This window comes from Hordeum vulgare, chromosome 7H, assembly GCF_904849725.1.
Source record: "Hordeum vulgare subsp. vulgare chromosome 7H, MorexV3_pseudomolecules_assembly, whole genome shotgun sequence".
NCBI lineage: Eukaryota > Viridiplantae > Streptophyta > Magnoliopsida > Poales > Poaceae > Hordeum > Hordeum vulgare.
The window spans coordinates 113,495,389-113,515,450 of NC_058524.1; the positions used below are offsets into that span (position 1 = coordinate 113,495,389).

The 20,062-nt window shown below is 43.2% G+C and overlaps 1 long non-coding RNA gene across 1 annotated transcript; it reads left to right on the plus strand.

The window, feature by feature from the left end:
- The first annotated feature begins 18,641 nt into the window (after window positions 1–18,641).
- Window positions 18,642–19,549, plus strand: LOC123410740. The gene is made up of 3 exons (XR_006613095.1): window positions 18,642–18,703; window positions 18,800–18,890; window positions 19,472–19,549. It is a non-coding gene; the product is annotated as an uncharacterized LOC123410740 (long non-coding RNA).
- The last annotated feature ends 513 nt before the right edge of the window (window positions 19,550–20,062 follow it).

Consider the following 20,062-nt stretch of genomic DNA (forward strand, 5'->3'; position numbering starts at 1 on the left):
ATACTGCTAATATTGTCAATGATGATGCATTCAGGTAGTAAACGTTAGGAGTAGCGCTGAAAAATATTAGCAGTAGCGTTGCTTAGCAACATCGCTTTCTGTGATCAAATGATGCTACTAAACTTACCAGTAGTGCTGCCTGTATATGCGTTACTACTAGTTTTTAGCTCTAGCGCGATAGCAGTAGCGCATGGACCAGCGCTACTGATACTAATATATCGAGCGCTAGTAGTATGGTTTCCCTGATAGTGAATGCTCTTGGCCGACGCACCACTTCTACGCCGGCTTGAGTGACCGCCCGCATGGGCTCTAGGCTGGCATGCATACGGCGTAGGAAGCGAAGGCACGGTCCCCTGGAAGAGGGAGCGGGCGCACAAGAAGTTTTGGGTGGGACCGGGTGTCCGATCGGATAAATACGTACAAGTCCCGTTTGGATGATTGATCCGGATATTTGCAGTGTTTTTTTTAATTTGATTTGCCGTGGTTTTGAGGGTCAGACCAAATTACTGAAGGCTTAAAATTTGCCGGACACAGTGTATAAAGCGCCTGTAGGAAGGAGTGCAGGGTAGTAGCTAGTAGCTGCTGCCCAGTGTGCAGCTACACAGCACCAGGTAGTGCAGGGTAGTATAGCTAGTAGCTGCTGCCCAGTGTGCAGCTACACAGCACCAGGTGGCGGGCAGCCTCGCACACGTTTGCCACCAAGCGCAACAGCCTCAGAGGGGTGTTATTGTTGCTGTACAGAAGAGCCAAAAGACACGCGGAATTTTTTTCACTGTACGCAGGACTTTACGTCTCAATAAGACCCGGAAGTCCAAGCATGCATTCCCACTCCTTGTTGGATGGCAAGACGAGCGTTGGCATAGTACATGAAGCGACTTCAAGCGCGCCGTGTTGTCCTTGGTCAAAAGCAATGCATCGATGGAGACTTTGAATGAATGAATTGGAGAAGAAATGCAGTGCACCGCCATGGTGCCATCCAACCCTCCCATGCTGGGTTTCCTGAAACCAGATGGTCCGTTTCCGGATGGGTGGTTGACCCGAGGTCGGCATGGGCGATCGTGGTATGGGGTGCCCATGAAGCTGCATTTGCCATTTGGTATCGTGACAAGTACGTAGCAGGTGCAATGAAGAGGAATAATAATAAGCCTCCAATTCCGTTCTCTTTTAGGAGCGACTGGCTGGTAGCATATGTAGAAGGCCAGGGCACCCGTTAAAGGCAGCGACATAACTAAAATTAGCTTAAGCAACCTAAACTTCAGAGCAACTAGTTGACGCGCGCTCCGCGCGAAACAAAGGAACGTTTCGCGTATCACGCGTGGAGCGCACCCGCAAACATTCCTGGTTTTCCTTTTCCGTTTCCGGTTTAGAAATATTTCAACTAACCCGTTGAACTTTTTGTGTTTTCAGTTCAGCCTTGTTCCGTGTTTTTCTTGTTTCCCTTTTATTTTACTCATTATATTTCCGGGAAATTGAGATTTCAGGGAAAGTTACGGGTGGGAGCTTTCAACACCATCAAATGTCAACTTTAAACTAGTCTATACAACATAAAACTACCAACTTTCACAGGTAAAAATAATTTGAGCCACGCACCATAAAAAATAGAGGCACGGTTCTTCAATCTTTAGAGGCACGCACAGTAAAGGCACGTCCCATGAATAGATAGAGGCACGGTTCGTAAATATTTAGAGGCACGGTTCATGAATAAATAGAGACACGGATAATAGAGGCACGCCCCCTTTTTCGTCGTTCCCGTGTGCGGGCGTCGCCTCTGGCGACGCGACAGTAGCTCGCCTTCGGCTCGGTTAGCATTCATATAAATCTTGAAGGGGGGTCCTAGGTCGTAGCGCCTTTCTTGTCGTTTTCCCCTTTTCGTCGTTCCCCCCTTTTTCGTCGTTCCCGCGTGCGGGCGTCGCCTCCGTCGACGCGACACTAGCTCGCCTTCGGGTCGGTTAGCATTCATATAAATCTTGAAGGGGAGGGGTCCTAGGTCGTAGCGCCTTTCTTGTCGTTTTCCCCTTTTTCATCGTTCCCCCCCTTTTTCGTCGTTCCCTCGTGCGGGCGTCGCCTCCGGCGACACGACACTAGCTTGCCTTTCGGCTCGGTTCATAATGCGTGCAGTGTTGTGTGACCCTTCGTGACGGTTAATAATGAAGCAAAAAAACGGTTCCTTTTACGAATCTTGATGCATTATTCATGATGGTTCCATTGCTCTTCCCTCACTCTTCCTAGTCCGTACTACTCCCTTGCTTCTCCTTCCCCGAATTGAAAAATCTCAAACACCTCCCTTCTCTCACACGCTCTCTCTTCTCGTTCTGCTTCTCGAGCACGCGGAGATCGCAAACCGGCTCTATCTTCGTCGGTAACCGCCGCCGCGCTTCCCCAACCGTCCTCCATTGCAGCACAAAGCACTTGAAAGGTGCCGCGCGACAAGATCCCATCCCGCCAGCGGCGACCGTCCAGGAAGAACGACGGTCGCAAAAACAGCGGCGGAGATAACAAGGAAGAGCAAGGACAGCGGCAGATGGATTCGAGGAGTCCCGCACACGAAATCCAAGGTAAACATTTCTTCATTTCGCCTCGTTGCACCAATTCGCTTTTAGTAGTATTTATTTCCCCCAATTAGGAAACCCTAGCAGCCGCCCTAAATCTGTTTTAGAATACTTTGTATCAACTTATCTAACAAGTTCAAGTAGCGTGCGAGAATAGGTAGCCACGATTGTTTACGGATTTCAAATTACTTGACCTGATTTTCAAAATCCGTGCTCCATGTGTAGTAATTTCGTGCTTCTAATATCAAACAAATCGTGCCTATATGAATTATATCATGTTTCCCCACACCATGTGCACTTAATTTGTTGTCAAATCCAAGTAGGTACTTCACAACATGTTGTTTTACATGTAGAAATGGCTGGTGCAAAAGATTTTGTACAAGATGACCAAGAGAAAATAGGTACAATGTGTATAATGTCTTTCTGTTTATAGTAAATATTATGTTTTATTGTTTATGTTAACTTTTATGTTACAAACCTTGTCTGCTTGTTATTAAGCAGGGCATGAATAGCACGAAAACGTCGATATTCAAACAGTTCTCTCTGAAATTAATGAAGAATTTGAAGGTAGACAAAACATGTCCCCTGGCCATGCAGCAATGGGGACGGCAGTCGGCAAGCTACATGAAAGTACGATAACTTACACTATAAATGGGGCAAAAAGATAGCTAGAAGCAACAGATGCTACTAATCTTGCGAAAAAGCAACAGCCAGCGCCTTTAATGGTAATGGCACCACCTCATTGTCAAGCAAAACCATCTGCAAACATAAAACAAAACGATGGGAAGAATAAGAAGAAACGTTAGCGAGCTGAAGAAGGAGAGGACTCAAAAAGCAGAGTTTCATATGATTCTAGTGCTGGTAGTGGCAACACAGAAAGTGATAACGATTTCAATCCCGCGAACGGCGGCGATGCCGGTGAGGACGAGAGTGATCATGTAAGAGATGATTTTTCTACAAGTATTTGCTGCTACTGGAAATAGGTTTGTACCCTCTTAACAAAGCTTTTTTGTTTCTGGTTTTTTCCCGTATCAGGGAAATACAAGCCAAAAAGGAAGAAAGAGGAGAAGAACAAGTGGAAAACAATCGTCACTGATGATAGCCAACGAAGCAGACAAAACAGTAACTGATGAAAAATGTCAAATCAAGGCTGGAACTATGTTTGTACAGGTCAATGAAGCATGGGGAATTCTCAAAGAACGTCACCGAAGAGATGTTAAGACGGCTGGATTTGGCAGCATAGAGGGCTGCAAAATAAAGGGTTCAATCAACAGGAACCTCGCAGCATATATCTACAAAAACATGGACACAGACATGATGACGATAAGCTTCGATGATGGTGATGCACACAAGGAAATAAAGGTTACCAAGGAAGGGATCTATAATGTATTTGGATACCCAAATGGCGATAAAAATACAGCGCCAAGGCCAATGAATTGCAACGAGTCAATGAAGGTCCTCCAATCAGAGCTTGGCTTCAGAAATACTGAGTTCAAACATTCAGATCTGATGAAGAAGCTAAAGTTGCTTGTAGATATAGATCAAGAAGAAGAAAACAAAAAAGGCTGTCAAAATCTTCTTCCTCGTATTTTTCAACAAGGTTGTCTATGGGACAACCTTCCCTCGCTACAGCAGACAAGTAGTGATGGTGAAGGATATGAATTATGAAGATATGGCGCAGATGGATCTCTGCCAGGTCATTGTCGAAACAATCAAGGCTGGAGCTATTGATTGGCAAAAAATGAAAAAGGGTGGGAGAGGAAACAAAGACCACCTCTACGGCTTGGCACAGGGACCTGTAATCATGTACCTCGACTCTTTGCTGTTACCAAACACAAGAGAGATGAACAGGATAGCTAAGAAAATGAATAATAGTTCAACGCCCAGAGCGAACTATCTTGATGAGAAGGATCTAAAGAAGATAGCTAAAGAAGACATGAAGAAGGATGGGAAAGGACGTCCAGATGACTATGAATTTGGCAAGATAGAGGTACCTCTGGTGTCTATTAATTCATCGTTATCATAGTGGACTATAGGGGCTGCTTGTGTTCTTTGTAAGCTTTTACCACATAAAAAACATCGTCTATTCTAACAAAGTTTGTCTTATCGAAACAATGCAGACATGGAAAGGGACAGAGGATAGGATATTCTTTATGGCTCATGTAAACGCAGCATCACCTTCAACTTCACTGCAAGTGGTACCAGGAGAGAGTAGGAGACGTGGCAAGCAAGTTACAAAACTGCTAATGGATGCACCAAAGGTTATGTGTGAACGGGCGTCCATCATCAGAACAATAAGTGAACCTGAGATAATAACCAGCAAGAAGTCTGAAGAAGCTTTCAAAAGGATCAGCAAAATGCTGGAACAAGTGCTTGTGGAAGCAAGGCAATTACCAGCATTAAGGCAGATTAATTTGGCAGGATGCACTGATGATGAGGCAAATTACGACGAATTGGCCAGACAAGGACTTGCATACCAGACGCAGTCACCGATTGCTATTTTTGAACAACACAATGCCTATCAGCGCATGTGTTGCAATAGGAGCCTGACACCAATAGCTGAAACAGTAGAAGATGCACCGATAAGAACTAGAAAAGCAAGAAATATAGTAGAAGAGAAACTAAAAGGAACGAATAGAACAAGAGCACAAAAGAAGAGAATTGAAAGCCAAGCCAAACCACAAAAGAAGCATTCAGAAGGCAACAACACTGGGCACGAGCATGCATATAAGACATCAACTGCCATCTGTGCAGATACGAGGGAACTCGAAGGACAGGCTCATCCTCAGGCATCGTAACAAGTCAAGAAGTAAGTAATAGTTTTTTTGGAAGCTAACAAACCTGTAATGAAATGTAGGCTCGGCTGGACAAGAAACAACAAACAAGTGCAACAGAGTTTGGTTCAAGCAGTGACAGATCAGAAGATGAAGAGAAACAACAAGGAGTAACAGCTAATGAGGTGACCTTCCGTAACCAACTTACCCCCGTAGAACATGTCTAAACAAAATGTACTAGAAAAACTCACCATGTTTCATACCCTTGGTATTACAAGAACAGGAAATAGTGGAGCATGTTGTGCAAAGCCACACTCAAGATGAACTTGTTCCTGATACACATGTACAAGTCTCAGAGATGACAGCTGAGGACAAGCTCGAAACTATTTTTCCTTTTCCTCAGAAAGAAATTCCACTGGGTGTAGATTTGGTCACGACGACGACCGACGGACAGGTAAAATCAAACGACAATAAAAATCCTATTTGTAAGATCTATCTTGTGATCTGGTTAGTTACGATAACATTTTTTTATCTCAATGTTATTTGGGAGATTTAACAGGTAAAATCAAGCAGCGACAGATGAGAAGATAAAGAGAAACATCAAGTAGAAACAACTAATGAGGTGACCTTCCATAAACAACTTACCCCCATAGAATGTGTCTAAACAAAATGTACTACAAAAACTCACCATGTTTCATACCCTTGTATTACAAGAACAGGAAATACTAGAGCGTGCTGTGCAAAGCCAGACTCAAGGTGAAGTTGCTCCTGGTACAGATGTACAAGTCTCAGAGATGACAGCTGAGGACAAGCTCGAAACTATTTTTCCTTTTCCTCAGAAAGAAATACCACTGGATGTAGATTTGGTGACGACGACGACCGACGGACAGGTAAAATCAAACGACAATAAAAATCCTATTTGTAAGATTTATCTTGTGATCCGGTTAATTATGATAACATTTTGTATCTCAATGTTATTTGGGAGATTTAACAGGTAAAATCAAGCAGCGACAGATCAGAAGATGAAGAGAAACAGCAAGGAGTAACAACTAATGAGGTGACCTTCCATAACCAACTTACCGTCATAGAACTTGTCTAAACAAAATATACTAGAAAAACTCACCATGTTTCATACCCTGGTATTACAAGAACAGGAAATACTAGAGCATGCTTTGCAAAGCGACGCTCAAGATGAGATTGCTTGTGATACAGATGTACAAGTGTCAGAGATGACAGCTAAGGACAAACTCGAAACTATTTTTACTCAGAAAGAAATACCACTAGATGCAGAGTTGATCACGACAATGGCCGACAGACAAGTAAAATCAAACGACAATAAAAATCATAGGATCCGGTTAATTACGATAACATTTTTTATCTCAATGTTATGTAGAAAAAAATGTCAGCACTACTGCAGAACAACAAGAAGAAACAGAACAGGTGGAAACCAAAAATAGGGGGGAGGTTGTAAGTACAACGGAACTAATTGGTGTAAGAGAACAACAGCTTTCAGACCACACAGAAATAGTAGGAGATATCCCCAGGCACGAATGACTATGAAGTTTTATTGTTACTTACTTCTTTTCTTCAACTAACACGCCAACTTTATTTTATCTAAAAAAAATGGTATCCAGTAATGAAAAACAATTCCTTCTAATTACTATTTAGTTTTATCAGATGTAAGAAACAAAAAGCGGAATACCGATGTTGTTGTACACATACTGTAGTGACAACACTTACAAAAGAAAAATGAACTGCAGGTACTGCAGGAGCAGGAGATGCATCAGGCAACGCCGGTCGAAGCCGGGTCACACGAAGTATGTAAGTCACATCAAGGCTACACTGAATTTGAAGTTGCTCCTGATGCGGAGATACATTGTTGTGAGATGGCAGTTGATGACAAGGTTGTGGAACCTGTTTTAAGTCAACAAGAAATAACAACGCAGACAGAGAGAAACACAATCATTGCCATGGAACAACAAGGCAGTCCTATCACCGGAGACCAAGAACAATACTTGGAAAAACAGGATCAGCATGTTCAAGTTCAGTAGACGAGGAGGAAGAAGTAAGATTTCAAGGCGCAGCTCATGTCAAGGTCAGTGTAGAGGTCAACAAAACCAGCCAAGAATTACAGTTCCTAGTAAATTTCTTTTAAAGAAATATAATTAGTGCACAACGAAGAAATACAGTCCCTAATAATTTATTTTTAGTTTGAACAGCAGCTCGGAACAAATTATAGTACTGACGTCTTAGACGTAGGCGAACAATCAGAAGAGGTCAACAAACATATCACTACGAAAACATTCGCACTTCGATATAGATGTATCTATCACTATTATTTAAAATTAACTCTTTCTTTGAACAGCCGCATAACAAAGAAGAGCAACAAACAACAGGATATCAGGACGCGGCACCGGTAACAACAACCAAAGATGTGGTATTCCTGAAGCTGATTTTATAAAAATTAAATATCCATTGATATTTACAATTTTTTGGTTCACAAAAACAGGAAGAAGGAACGATCGTCGTAGAACAGCAAGGCAACATTCCTTTCACGGGAGACAAACAACAAGATTTGGAAGAAACAGAAGGAGTAAGTTCACTTGAGAAAGATGAAGAAGTAATATTACAAGGCGAACCTCTTCTCAAAATTAGTGAAGAGGTCAACAAAACGAACCAAACAACAGGACAACAGGACACGACACCGGTGACAACATCACAAGAGGTGGTATTCCACAAGCTGATCATACAAAATTAAATATTACAGTTTTACTTTGATTTAATCACACATGTAGTTGATAACACAGAAAGTTGATGAAGAAGAGCCCACGCATGTACATATTCAAGCAAATCTTGAGAGTGTTCTCGACAAAAACGAGAATGCAGTCGAAAGTGCGCAGGACAAATCTTCAGGGCTTACAGAGATGACAGATGCACAAGTTGAGGTAGCTCATGACACAGCAAGAGAGGAAAGTGACGAAAAAAGACAAGGTAGAACAGCTTTAAGAGGATTAAACAAAGTATCAACTTCTACGATGCCAATTAAACCTGTAATCCTATCCTCTTCACGCAGCAGAGACATTGAGCCCACGAAAGAATTCATCGAAAAAATATTCAACGCTCTATGTCGCAGGGAATGGACGGACGAAGAAAAGTATGTTACTTCCACATAATAATTTTATTTCAATGTTTTTTTATCTGTTAACTAATATATCCTTTATCTGTATCCCTCTATGTATATATATACATATACATGTATATATGTTGCAGAAATGGTGATTTCATAATAACGTCTGATGTGATTACCAACATCGGAAATGCTGCCACAAGCTTCCAAGTTGGTAATGCGGTGCAAAGTACAATCATTGAGCCTGTGCTACTAATGCTACAAAATGAATTTAAGGGCTCACACAGGAAGATCCTAACGCTACACCACACTGTAAGTAAAAACCACGACACAATTTCATGTTTTAAGTAAAAAATGAATATCAACCTGTGCACATGTGTATTGACAAAATTATTTATATGTACGCATTACAAAACAAACATCATTCAATACACAAAGCCGATGACAAAGATCCCTTGAACTTTAGAGACTACGATGACCATAAAATTAAAGAAAAAGTTATACCCAGGAAGCTTAGGAGGTATTTTGATATCAAATAAGGAGAGGATCTGGAAGATTACGATATGGTAAACCGAAGAAACTATCATATCTGAGAATGACTACAAATGTTTACGTTTATGTTACAAATGTTTATGTTTCAATATTTTCCTTTTTGCAGTTTCTTTTGCCTACTGCTATAGGGGGGTTCGTAAATCAGGGGACTGTCGGCCACTTTGTGACCATATCAGTAAATATGAAAAAACAGCGCTTCGAGCTGCTTGACTCTATAAAGGATTTTAGCGAGGCAAAACAATTCTTCAGTGTTGTAGCAAGAAAATTCACGAAGATTTGGAGAGAAATAGGCTCAAAGATTCAACTTACTCCAAGTAACATTGACCATTTCAAGGAGTTCGATGTGCATGTGCCACTTCAGGGACCAGACACGTAAGCACTACTAACATCCTTGTTCTTTATGTTTAATATACTGCCTCCATCCCATAACAAGTGACTGAACTTTCCACTAACTTTATTACAAAGTTGAGCCACCTTCGAGTCACTTATTTTGGGAAGGAGGATGGAGTAACAATTAATTCTTGTGGTCCTAAAAATAGCTCGTTGTTGAGAGACTTTTACATGAAAATATATAAATTATTTTGATACCAAGGGGAGAGCAATAGTAACGAATAATTGTCCCAACTTGCAGGCTGGACTGTGCGTTCTACATGCACATGAACGTCAAGCACTATTCCGAAGAAGGAACAACCATCTCACTGAGTGAAGAACAAGTCCCTGAGTTGAGGAAGAGAATTCCGTATCATTTATTGAGTGAGCACATTGGCAATGCAAACTTAATATTGCTAAACTGTACGAGAGGTTTGTCTTTAAAAAAAAATCTAATTCCGTTCTGAGATGTAGTTTTTACAAGCAAAGGATGACAATTCTTGTTTGTTTGTTTTTGTCGGATAGACATGCTGAAACATAAAGTTGTAATCGAAGACGAAGAAATGAGGCAAGTTTAATGTGGCATGACTCAAGTAGAAATTCCTCAATTTCCTGAGGAAATTGATACGTGCGCTCGAGATACACAAGCCACTGAAGTGTTGGACAGTGAAGATGAATGCAAGGACAACAGTCAACATTTGCAGTGGGAGCATGAACGCAAGGATCCTCCAATAAAATCAGATCATCCTCCCGACCCAGGCAAGGAGACTAGAAAGATGTCTGAACTTGAACAGAGGATAATTGAACAGCGCAAACACGATGCTCCAATTTTTGTTCGTAGAGAAGCAAGCAAAGGTGAGAAGAGAAAACTGGAGAAAAACCCAGCAGTAAGCAGCACATCATGCACAGGCGAGCCTTTGGAGTTCTTACTTCCAAAAATGCTAGCCCCTGAAGAAGAAAAGGCACTCTTTCTTGGGAGCCTGTCACGTGATGAAGTACACAGTTACAATGAACTTGCAGTTCGAGGAGACATGGATTTTCAAGATTTCAAAAGAGCGTTTACCATGGAAAAAGAGGATAATTTTAACAAGGAAGTGGATGTGTGCCCGTCAAAGTTTCAGTTGGATTCCCCATATATGTCAACACGTCAGTCATCTGAGATCACGCCGGCAAACATAGTATCTATCAAGAGGTCGTTAAAGCGGTCAACCAGGCTCTACGGCGTAACTAGCATCCCAACATTTTAGCATCAACACTTCATTCACATGGACAAAGCCAAACGTCTTCATGACTACCTAATGAGCGATGAAGGCCAGAAGGAATGCAGAAAGTAAGTAGCCTCTGTGACCTTAAAAAAGAAAAACAAGCAAACCTATGTAAGCAGTGTGACTCTAATTTTTTGTGTAAACGTTTTTGCTGTTGCAGTGCAAACTTGTATAAAGGCGCAGTTCGTGTAGATTGTATTACTGGAGAAATCATGCTGGACCAGCTCTAGAAAGGAGGAAAGGGTCAAATGGAGGTGACCATGTGTAATGCATTATTCGAAGAATGGACAGAACAGAAACAGTACAATACAAGCGATAAAGCTATACTGACAGCAGAATTTGCTAATGTCCGTAGAACCCTGTTCCATGAAGGACTTCAATTACACAAACGGTAGAAAAAATGTTTGGCTAAACGAACACTTTTTTTTCTTGCCGCTCGTACTCGGCCTCGAATATAAAGATGGAGGACTAAAAGAATTCAACGAGGATGATTCGCTACAGCAGTTTGAAGCAAGCGTGAAAGGAATAAACCTTCTAGACAGGAAGCTGGTAATACCACCTGACATAAGTTATTGTTCTCCTTAAGCTCGCATGTTCACGTGACATTTTGACTCTCCCTGTGTGACTCAATGCAGATCATGATACCTCATAACAGCGCTTCACACCACGCGTTGTATGTCCTTAACAAGTATGAGAATAGACTTGATATTCTGGACTCACTAGATTACAGGAGGTGTACTAACAAGTCATGAAGAGAACATCATAGAAGCTGTAAAGAACTGGTATGTGTGTCTGAAGACTTTTTATCTCTCTGTTGGTAACACGGTATCATTACTTTCCTTAACATCGAGAGAAAAACGAAATCACAACTTGAAAGGATGTATGTACTACTGAGGAGGCATTACGGGGAAGCAGCACTAAAAGCCCACGATGAACCAAATCGGGGACAATTGACAGCCAGACCTAGAAGAGTTAGCACACCAAAACAAAGGGATAATCAATGTGGACAATTCATGGTGCAATTTGCAAAATACTGGAACGGCCAATCACTAGCGAAGGACGATGACAAACTCCATGTAAGTTAACAATAGAAATTTTTTAACTACTTCCAGGATCAAAGTTTGCATCAAAAGTAGTAAGTATTCGGATATCATGACTGCAGAATAATAAGGTGGATGACGAATGGAAACCAGAGTTCTTATGTACAGTGATATTCGGTAGAACTAATCAAATAAAGTAGCACCAGTTGCCTGCAGCAATCCAAGAGTTCAAGCCAATGAATTCAAATCTTTTTTCTCACAAGCAAGGTGAGGTGACTTTTCCAGAGCAGCGCACGCTGACAATCTATGACCAGACAGTTTGGCATAAATTTTCTAGCATAGAAAAAATGACCATTAATTTTTTGTTGCTCTGCCAGAGATGATGAGCAAGCATAAGGCCAAACAACAAAGCAACGTGACGTATCCAAAGCATGAAGCACCACGCTTTGAGCACACAGACGACACAATCAAGCTCCTGCGACTAATCATGAGCGACAAATGGCAAAATGAATTCAAAAAGTGACCTGTTTTACCCATCAATGCAGAATAATACCTTAAGATACTTTTCATATTCCTCTCCGCATCAATAATACTTTTTATTTTTTACACAGCAAAAATATATATAAGCGGAGGCACTGATAGTCAGAATTAATTTTAACTGGAGCGCATCTGAAGGCAGCATTGGGACCAACACCAGGACTTCATAGAGCTCGCATTAAAAAGAGGGTGCTGAATGAAATAGCATATATCTGGGAGAGCAGTCATCCTTCACAAGATAGTGATGAAGACAAACTAATATTAGGCCCGTGTTTTGGAGAAGTAAATTTTAAAAAAGCATGCACATCCTTCTAAATTTGCAAGTTTCTTGTCGATAACAGTTTATTTCTTTTTGGTGTAGCATATACTGAAAAATAGAAAATCACAGTCAAGGTGTTGCTAAGTTTAAAATGGAATTGATTAACCAGAAGGAACAATTGATTCTCATGTACCTGAGCGAAAAACAGCAAAAGAAGTTCTTAACGGTAAATATGGTAAAAAGCGTTCTTTCCAAGACGCAATCAAAATATGTGTTTCATCAAATTCATTCATATAGTGTGTTGAATAGCAAAAAAAAACTTCTTTGTTCGCAGATATTCTTAATAATGGAGAAGAGTGGCCATTACATCGTATATATGCTTGACAAATACACGAATAAAGTCCACGTCATTGATCCTGATGAAGTACCACGCAAAGAAATTGATGAAGCAAACAATCTCGACTTTTCCAGTTTGAGCGAGGCGGAAGCAATTAAGGCCATGGATGTTATTGAAGCAAAAAAGAATAAAAGGATTAGAGATTCTAATCTCTTCCACATCCACAAATCGAAAGTTGTAAGTATCCTAAATACAAAAATATGCAATTCATAAAATTTCAACTTGCTGTTTTCTACAAACACCCCCATAGGGTAAGGGTAATTGGCAAGTAAATATTTTGAAGGTACCTATGTTGTAAGTATCCTAACTAGAAAAACAAATTAACTCTTGTTGCAGTTACCTAGGTTTAAAGTGGTTCACCAACTGGTACATGGCAGAGAAATGCAAAGCAACGGGAAGGGTAAGGGTAATTGGCAAGTAGATATTTTGGAAGACATGCCAATGGTTAACAAGGGTGAATCAGCGTATGTTGCTCTGAAGCTTGCATTCCTGTACAATGGCATAAAATTCGTCGAAGACATAGATGATTTTGATGTAAGTTTTCCCTCACACTGCTAAGACAAAACATAAAAAAATGGAAATTCTTTTACTTGCGCACTAGTGCCAAGATACATATTATTTAATTATTATTGGTGAATTTTCGTAGGATGATCTGGAAATCTGGAAGGCGGAAACACTATACATGCTACTACTCAGTGAGGTAAATGAAGTGAAACCTGGTGCAATGGGTCAAGAGATTATAAAGGTTTTACATATGGATGAAGAGTAATGCTTGTGAAATGGCACGATGAAACTGTCACCTTCTTTGCTTTCTAGTGTAAACTTGTTAACGTGTAACTGAAAGCATGTATATGAAGGCCACGTCCATCTGAATATGTATACGAAGACTCGTGAATCGTTAGTCCAGAAAATTCAGACACTTGGCTGTGTTGATGAAGATTCAGCGAGAATCTTCATCTGAAATATTCACACACATACCTAAAAAGACTGATGAAATCATGTGTCTAGAAAGTTCATACACATGTCTCTGTCCACTCATAGACTGTAGGAGTAGGAGATTACAGGCTGCATGACCAACACACCCATGGTTTACACAGGGAAGTCTACATAGGCATGATAGTATAGTTTGTGCAGACATGGGAGTGCAGCACGAAGATGCACGGGAGGAAAGGCTCCACATCCACAGGATTGAAGCCTGTGCAGCCAGGGAGGCACGACAGTATGGCCTCGAGATCCACGACACTCTAGGCCCTACGGGCACGACATGACAGTGTCTATAGCCACGGGAGTGAAGCTGGCAGAGGCACGTAGTTGAATCCTATAGAGGCACGGTACAGCCACGGGAGTGCAGCACGAAGAGGCACGGGACGAAAGGCTCCACATCCACGGGATTGAAGCCCCAGGGAGGCATGACAGTATGGCCTCGAGATCCACGGCACTCCAGGCCCTACAGGCACGGGAGTGAAGCCGGCAGAGGCACGTAGTTGAATCCTATAGAGGCACGGTATAGCCACGGGAGTGCAGCACGAAGAGGCACGGGACGAAAGGCTCCACATCCACGGGATTGAAGCCCCAGGAAGGCACGGTACAGCCACGGGAGTGCAGCACGAAGAGGCACGGGACGAAAGGCTCCACATCCATGGGATTGAAGCCCAGGGAGGCACGACAGTATGGCCTCGAGATACACGGCTACTCCGGGCCCTACGGGCATGGGAGTGAAGCCGGCAGAGGCACGTAGTTGAATCCTATAGAGGCACGGTACAGCCACGGGAGTGCAGCACGAAGAGGCACGAGAGGAAAGGCTCCACATCCACGGGATTGAAGCCCCAGGGAGGCACGACAGTATGGCCTCGAGATCCACGGCACTCCAGGCCCTACGGGCACGGGAGTGAAGCCGACAGAGGCATGCATTTGAATCCTATAGAGGCACGGTACAGCCACGGGAGTGCAGCACGAAGAGGCACGGGAGTAAAGGCTCCACATCCACGGGATTGAAGCCCGAGGGAGGCACGACAACATGGCCTCGAGATCCACGACACTCCAGGCCCTACGGGCACGGGAGTGAAGCCGGCAGAGGCACGTAGTTTAATCCTATAGAGGCACGGTACAGCCACGGGAGTGCAGCACGAAGAGGCATGGGAGTACAGGCTCCACATCCACGGGATTGAAGCCCCAGGGAGGCATGACAACATGGCCTCGAGATCCACGGCACTCCAGGCCCTACGGGCATGGGAGTGAAGCCGGCAGAGGCACGTAGTTGAATCCTATAGAGGCACGGTACAACCACGGGAGTGCAGCACGAAGAGGCACAAGAGTAAAGGCTCCACATCCACGGGGATTGAAGCCCCAAGGAGGCACGACAGCATGGCATCGAGATCCATGGCACTCCAGCGTCTACAGCCATGGGAGTGAAGCCGGCAGAGGCACTAGTTGAATCCTATAGAGGCACGGTACAGCCACGGGAATGCAACACGAAGAGGCACGGGAGGAAAGGCTCAACATCCACGGGATTGAAGCCCCAGGGGAGGCACGACAGCATGGCCTCGAGATCCACGGCACTCCAGGCCCTACGGGCACGGGAGTGAAGCCGGCAGAGGCACGTAGTTGAATCCTATAGAGGGACAGTACAGCCACGGGAGTGCAGCACAAAGAGGCACGGGAGTAAAGGCTCCACATCCACGGGATTGAACTCCCAGGGAGCAACGACAGCATGGCCTCGAGATCCACGGCACTCCAGGCCCTACGGGCACGGGAGTGAAGCCGGCAGAGGCAAGTAGTTGAATACTATAGAGGCACGGTACAGTCACGGGAGTGTTGCACGAAGATGCACGGGAGTAAAGGCTCCACAACCACGGGATTGAAGCCCCAGGGAGGCACGATAGTATGGCCTCGAGATTCACGGCACTCCAGCGTCTATAGCCATGGGAGTGAAGCCAGCAGAGGCACGTAGTTGAATCCTATAGAGGCACGGTACAGCCACGGGAGTGCACACGAAGAGGCACGGGAGGAAAGGCTCCACAACCACGGGATTGAAGCCCGAGGGAGGCACGATAGTATGGCCTCGAGATCCACGGCACACCATGCCCTACGGGCACGGGATGACAGCATCTATAGCCACGGGAGTGAAGCCGGTAGAGGCACGTAGTTGAATCCTATAGAGGCACGGTACAGCCACGGGAGTGCAGCACGAAGAGGCATGGGAGGAAAGGCTCCACAGCCACGGGATTGAAGCCCCAGGGAGGCACGACAGTATGGCCTCGAGATCCACGACACTCCAGCGTCTATAGCCACAAGAGTGAAGCCGACAGAGGCACGTAGTTGAATCCTATAGAGGCACGGTACAGCCACGGGAGTGCAGCACGAAGAGGCACGGGAGGAAAGTCTCCACAGCCACGGGATTGAAGCCCAAGGGAGGCACGACAGTATGGCCTCGAGATCCACGGCACTCCAGCGTTTATAGCCACGGGAGTGAAACCGGCAGAGGCACGTAGTTGAATCCTATTGAGGCACAGACATCCACGGGAGTGCAGCACGAAGAGGCACGGGAGGAAAGGCTCCACAGCCACGGGACTAAAGCCCCAGGGAGGCACGATAGTATGGCCTCGAGATCCACGGCACTCCAGCGTCTATAGCCACGGGAGTGAAGCCGGCAGAGGCACGTAGTTGAATCCTATAGAGGCCTGGTACAGCCACGGGAGTGTAGCACGAAGAAGCACGGGAGGAAAGGCTCCACAGCCACGTGATTGAAGCCCCAGGGAGGCACGACAGTATGGCCTCGAGATCCACGGCACTCCAGGCCCTACGGGCACGGGATGACAGCGTCTATAGCCACGGGAGTGAAGCCGACAGATCTTTAGTTCAGTATGGCCTCGAAATGGTCAACCGTCATAATATTGATCTTTAGTTCAGTATTGCATTCCTACTATCACCTAGTAGTGCTAGCTACAGTACTCATCTCGAATTATTTTGCTATGATCTGAAATATAGCTACAACCATCCTAATTAAAATATTATTACTGTGATCTGAAATTATTTTCTTCACGGACAAGTAGTGCCCACTATCGAGTGCATTGGGTTGAGCCAGGAGATCTAAAATACTGTGATCTAAAATATTATTACGGGCGTGAGAAAGTGTCCTGGGACGCGAGCAGAAGCACGCACTCCTGGTCCAGGAGATCATCACCCAAGAGCGCGCAGAGCTCAAGGAATCAGAGGTGGCGATGCGCGGAATCGCACGTGCAGGTGGGTGGCGGCGGCAGACTTAGAGGCGCAGGTCGCGGGCAGCGGCGGAATCAGAGGCGTAGGTGGGCGGCGGCAAAATATGTTGTCTGGCATCTGTCCGGCGACGCGCGGTATCAGCAAGATAGAAGATGGAGGCATAGATCGATTTGAGACAGTTTTCAAATTCTGAGGGCTTTTTTACAAAAATGCCAGTACACTGCGTGTCGGACAATCTTTTCCGGACGGAGGGAGTATCTTTGCAAGCTTGTGTTTTAGTTCTGTTCTAACTCTATTTTCATGGAGTACTATTCTTTGGATATAACCTATTTCAAGTCATCCCTAGACTCTCACCTCCTTGATCTACTCTGGAACAAGTACTGGGTCAACACATTGTCTTCGTCACCACTTCTGGGTAACAGAGATTATGTTGCTGGACAAATCTTTGATTTAGGTAAGCATTCCCCTTATAGAAATATTTCTGGGAACTTATTTTCTGGTTATGTCTAGTTTGGCCTTGCAATAAATAGAGAGAGTGATAACTACTCTTGTGCTACACAGCTGATAAACTAGAGCAAGCTGACGGGCAACTGGCACACAGTCGATTTGGCATGCTTATGCCATCACAGCGAAAGAAAGAGGTCAGTTTCTGTGCTCATGCCCTTTAAACTTGGTTATCCTCAGTGTACACCACTGTCCTCTTTGCTCGTCTGAAGGTTCACAAAGCCGGTACTATTTTGGGGGCTGCATAATCGTTTCAGTTTCTGCATCTTTCATGTGCCATATCAATATCTGCTTGTCTGTTTATTACACCCTCTATTCCTAAAACTGCTAAAACGTCTTTCATTTAGGAACAGATGTATTATCATGTTGTTTGTTTTGTTAATTTTTTGTCACTTCCCATAGTAAATGGATGGTCATGTATGTTTGATTGTCAAATTATTGATATAATGATGGAGTTCCATTAGGTCAATTATCACTCCCTATTATATGATGTTTTGCATATTTCAATATGGGCTACATACGGGCTGAAATGAGTGAACAAACACACTTAAACGTGTCTACATACATTTATTTTAGAAAAAAGTTGGAACATCATGTAATAGTGAACGGAGGGAGTAACTGACCTTATGCATGTCACATTGCCATGTTATCTTCATATGGATATGTTACAAATATCTGCTATTTGTTTATTAAACGAAGAAAGTATAGCAGATATGATGCTAATTTTATGGTGATGTATAAAAAAATATTAGTAGTGCGAAGATTGTGAAAATGGTTGAGCCCCTAGGAGAGGTTGATGGTGTTGTTTGATACTTCGATGCTATGCTGTACTATGTAGTTATGAAATGTTTTATGTCAATTACTTCATTGAGCTTGAGTGCATGAAATGAGGGATTGTACTAGACCTATATAGATCTAGTTTGCTTTGTTATTGCAGTTTTGTAATATGTTCCTCCTACACCGTGTATATTTACACTTACATACAAAAATGGTTCTTTATTTCTCAAGTACTCTCAATTCCTACCCATCTTGTCCTTCCGGACGTGGATCAGTTTGATACTATCCTTGACATGGAAAAAGATGAGTTTGCTCCTGAGATAGAAGAGGAAGAAGTAAGACAGTACCGACTCTGAGAATCAAGCTAATTTTGTTATGTTCTCACTGCTCACAATCTTTCCCATATATTCTGGATTCACTTGCCAATACAGGAAGGCGAGATAGAGTATGTTGAAGGTGATGATATCGAGATGGGTGACATGGATGATATGGAAGATTTTGAAGGCTTTGGTGATGAAGATGGTAAACATTTCCCTTGTTTCTACTGATTTTAATTTTGCATGTTATAGAGTGCTGTGATTTGCGAAGATACTTCTCATTTTTCTGTGTTCACTAGATAATGTAAAGAAACTTTACATTTTCTAAATTATGGGCCTTGAAATTCCATTCTGACTTGTTTAATTAAGTATGCGGTGTATAAATATTTATTTGGACAAAATGGTTATTTGGCATAGTAGTGCCAACTGCAAATCTTACCTCCATACAAAATACAAAATGATTGCAGTAGTGGCCTAGGGGGGTCATACACCATGTCGCCTATAAACATTGATAAAATCAAACACATCTTACTGTCTTGTCAGTTGTCACGTACGATTTGATGTCCAACACATAAAGTAGTAGTGGCCTGGGGGGATCAGTAATTATGCTTTTCTCTTTATGAAAGCGCTTTGGATGATTTCTTTATTGTAGAGGTTCTCCCAAAATATGCATTTGTTTCACAATGTTAGTTTTTCTTTCAAAGTGATTTCATCGTGCCGTACGCTAATTTGAACTAGCACAAATTCCTGCCGGAGCATAATTTGTTCCTCGCCTTTCCGCAACAGGTGGAAGAAGACGAGGAGAGGGGTAGCAGGCAAAGGACGCGAATGTGATTCTCCAGGCACGGCTTCAGTAACATGCTTCGTGTCAATGATGTTGTAATTTAGATAATTTTGCCTATCTTTCTCGTGATGACCGCAGCTCTCTTCTATGTGATGGTAGTTTAGATGTTCAATATCGACTTGTAATGTGAAGACAAACTCGCTACTCGCGGTCTCGAGACTTGTAATGTTCTAACTTTGTTCGGTATTTTAAATTCGGAGACTAATATGATGAATTGTATTCGGAGACTAATCTTCTATTGTATTCGATAAATCTGCTGTTTATATGTTGTGCTCTCTATATTCTGTGCAGTAATATGTTTTGTAATCTGTGCAAATATTAGAAAAAAAATAAAAAAACAAATACCTAATATTCATACTAGTGGTGCACCACTCAACACTTTAGTGGCGCACTACAAAAGCACACTAGTGGCCCATCGTCAACTAGTGCGCCATTAGTAAGCCAGAGCACATGGGTAAATATGGCCCTTGGGAGGCATACTAATGGCGCACCATGAGCTATACTAATGGCGCACTCCCTGGTGCGCCATTAGT